This window comes from Carlito syrichta, unplaced genomic scaffold, assembly GCF_000164805.1.
Source record: "Carlito syrichta isolate Samal-C Ts95f unplaced genomic scaffold, Tarsius_syrichta-2.0.1 Scaffold301728, whole genome shotgun sequence".
Classification (NCBI taxonomy): Eukaryota; Metazoa; Chordata; class Mammalia; order Primates; family Tarsiidae; genus Carlito; species Carlito syrichta.
Window position 1 is genome coordinate 637,160 of NW_007245824.1, and position 4,072 is coordinate 641,231.

Here is a 4,072-nt window from a genome sequence, read left to right on the forward strand (position 1 = left end):
AGCATGCTGAAAAGAAAAAAACAAACAACCCCATTATAAAATGGGCAAAAGAAATGAACAGATACCTCACAAAGGAAGACATCTCAGCAGCCAACAAGAAATGCTCAACATCACTAATCATTAGGGAGATGCAAATCAAAACCACACTGGGATACCACCTAACTCCAGTCAGAATGGCAATTATCAATAACTCAAAAAATAACAGTTGTTGGAGAGGATGTGGTGAAAAGAGAACACTCCTACACTGTTGGTGGGAGTGTAAACTAGTGGCAACCTCTGTGGAAAGCAGTGTGGTGATTCCTAAAAGCTCTAAACATCAACCTCCTATATGACCCTGCAATCCCCCTACTGGGAATATACCCTGAAGAACTCAATTCACTCTATAAAAAAGATACCTGCACATGAATGTTTATCACAGCATTGTTCACAATAGCAAGAACCTGGAACCAACCATGCTGTCCATCAAAAGAGGACTGGATTAAAAAATGTGGTACATACACGATGGAATACTATGCAGCCATAAAAAAGAACAAAATTATGAATTTCGCAGCAACCTGGATGGAACTAGAGTCTATAATACTGAGTGACCTCTCACAGAAACAAAGATCTGAGTATCACATGTTCTCACTCGTACAGTGTACCTTGAGCATCCAACGCACTACCATAAGAAAATGACTGACAGAGGTGGGGGAAACTCTGGGGGAAGGGGAAGGGGGATGGGACTAATGGTAGTAAACATCTGTCTGGGGACGGGGAGACACCTGTTATCAACAAGGAGGCCTAAATGAAGCATATTTGTATACCTAACCCTTAACTGTACCCCACAACATCATAATAAAAAATATTGAAATAAAAAAAAAAGATTTCCCAAAAATCTCTCATAGCCAACATCAATGGAAAATTCTTTGAGATAGCATTAATTTCAGTATACTGTTTAATCCACTTTGACCCATCTGGGTCATTCTTGTTAAATTATTTTACTAAATTTGGGCATACATAATATAATGCTTCTTTACTGTCTTAGAAATTTCAGGGATTTTTCTAGAGGGATTTCTACTTCTTGGTCTCTCAGCAGTTGCTGAATAAAATATGTTATATCCTGTCCTGCGATTGGAATGTGTTTAATACAGTTACCAATCACATACCCTTTAGTCAATGGAATGGCATGAGTGACACCATCTCCACTGTCTATTACTCTACCAATCAACATCCATTCTCTTACTTTTACTGAGGTCCAGGATGCAGCTAAGGCAAGAACAGTCTGCACAACATGTGCAAGTTTGGAACATTGGATGACTCCAACATTATTTCAGCAGTGTATCCCCTGTCTTCTGGAGTATTCAATGGAGATTCAGTAAGAAGGAAATAAGCATCTTCAGGTTCTGCCCTTAAGTATCTAAAGATCCCTTGCTCCACAATACTTTCCATCAAGTCCCCAATCTTCAACTATACTATGATGGGTTGTCCACTTCATTGCATATGTAGATTTTTATATTGCCTCATTATCAATGGAGAAGTCTAAGTCATCAACACCTTTCATCACCTTCCCTTGAGCTTGGAAGCAAGTCATTAAGGAAGTCATAGTTCCAAATTTTCCAGTATGGAAATTGCATTGTTCTCTTCTGAAAAGAAGGTATATGATATTAATAAAAATGAAGATAATTAATAGAAGGCACAAGCTCAATCTTAGGGGAGCTAAATTTATTTTACACTGTTTCTGGAAAAAATGGTAGGTGATGGGTAGATATAGCTTTCTATGAATCATGAAGATATTGACTTTCAGTAAGAAAATTTAAAATTGTCACATTATATTTATTAAATAAACTCTGAATCTGAAGCTTTAGTTACACAATCCCATTGAAGAGAAATATAAGTATACTAACACTTCTGATTCTAAAAGTTTTATATAATAAACATATATATTTATATAGAGAAAGAAAAATAAATATTCAAATACATATCTGTGATTAAAAAGCGAGAATGAGAAATTTCCAAATACAAGAAATGTTTGGGGGGCCAGCAATTATTTAAAATGATGCATAACATCATTAATTATTAGGAAAATGCAAATCAAAACCTCAATGAGCTATCACCTCACACTCATTAGGACAGCTACTCTTCAAAAAAAAGTTGGGGGGGTTGTTGATGTGAAAAAACTGGAAGTCTTGTGTACTTTTGGCCAAAATATGGCCTGACACAGACATTATGAAAATAGAATGGGAGTTCCCCCAAAATGTAAAAAAATAGAAGTACAAAATTATACAGCAACTCCACTTCTGGGTGTATATTCAAAATATTTGAAAACAAAATCTTTTTTTTTTTTTTTTGAGTTGGAGTCTCACTCCGTCACCCAGACTGGAGTGCAGTGGCCGCTCCCGGCCACCACAGCCTCGACCTGCTGGGCTCTGGCAATCCTTCCCCGTTCGCCTTCCAAGTAGCTGGAACTACAGGCGCACGCTACCATGCCCGGCTAATTTTTTAATTTTATTGTAGAGATGAGGTCTCGCCAAGTTGCCCAGGCGGGTCTCCAACGCTCGGGCTCAGGCAATCCACTCACCTCAGCCTCCCAAAGCGCGGGATTACAGGCAGAGCCACTGAGCCCAACTGAAAACAAAATCTTAAAGGGATATTTACACACCCATGTGCACAGCAACAATATTGACAATAGCCAAAATGCAGAAGCAATTCAAGCTTTATCAATGGATGAATGAATACATAAAATGTGATTTTTACATAATGGAACATTATTCAGTCTTAGAAAGCAAGGAGATTCTGGTAAATTTTACAGCATAGATGAGCCTTAAGGACTTGATTCTAAGTAAAACACACTAGACACAGAAAGACAAATAACATATTAACCCATTATTAGAGGTGTGTATGGTAGTCAAATTCATAGGAACAGAAAGTAGAAAGGTAGTTGCCAAAGGCTGGAGACTGGGGGGCGAAATACGGAGTTGTTTAGTGGGAACAGATTTTCAATTTTGTAAAATGAAAACATTTTGAAGATTGATTGCATAACAATTGAATGTACTTAACACTACTGAAGTGTACACTTAAACACAATTAAAATGATAAATATTATGTTAGGTGTATTTTACCACAACGTTTTTTAAAAAGAAAGAAGTGCCTGGAAAACAGAGAGGTAACCAGATATCAACCCATTACTGTTTTAGAGTTTAAATTCTTGGATTGGATATGATTTACATCTTAGGAGAGGTCAAACTGTATTCCATGTTTACAGACAGTATTTTAGAAATGTGGTTTCTTTTTTTATTGTGACTTTTCTTTAAAAGTTGCTATAATGTATAAAATTGTAATTTTATATTCAGAGGCTCACATTTTGTAAATTTTCATATAATATGTAAAATTGTGCTTTATATGGGAAGGGACTTTATTAAAATGTTAACTTTTATATGAACAGTAGTGATTATTATACCTTGACTTTTAAAAAATCAAAGAAATAAGTAAGCCAACTACCTTTTTATTATTTTCTATTATAAGACATTGAGATAGCTTATTTAAAACAGAAAAAAAACTATAAACAAGAACTTTTAAAAATAGAGTCAATTTCTTGTATTGGAAAATTGAATGTTTCCATTGATACTGACTTGTTGTTTTTCAATTTATAAAACTATAAGAGCTCTGAAGAAGCATATGTAAAAATAAAATATTGAATATTTATAAACTTAAGAAATCATTCGGATTATGAAAGAGTTCAATCATCAAACATCATTTTGGTAAAGTAAAATATTTACATTTGGGTTTTGATGCATGCATTGTGTGAGTATTTTACAAAATCTACATAAATGCATTTCAAACTTTGGAAGTTTAAGAATATTTCTACTTTATATCCAAACACATCAAAGTGGTAAGAAAATCAAGTCTGAAACTGATCCATCTAATCTAACATAGGATTTTTTGTTTGCTTGCTTTTTGCATTATCTCAAAAATTATTAGTCCATTAAAATGGAAATGCTTAAGGTCAGGTATTAACAAAATGTAACATATCATGCTACTGTTATGCAAACAACAGTATCAAATTCAATGTATGCCAATCATATTTTTCCTATTT

The 4,072-nt window shown here is 34.7% G+C and overlaps 1 pseudogene; it reads right to left on the bottom strand.

The window, feature by feature from the left end:
* Positions 1-1,552, bottom strand: part of LOC103257434 — a 6,884-nt pseudogene extending 5,332 nt beyond the window's left edge.
* Between the last annotated feature and the right edge of the window lie 2,520 nt (positions 1,553-4,072).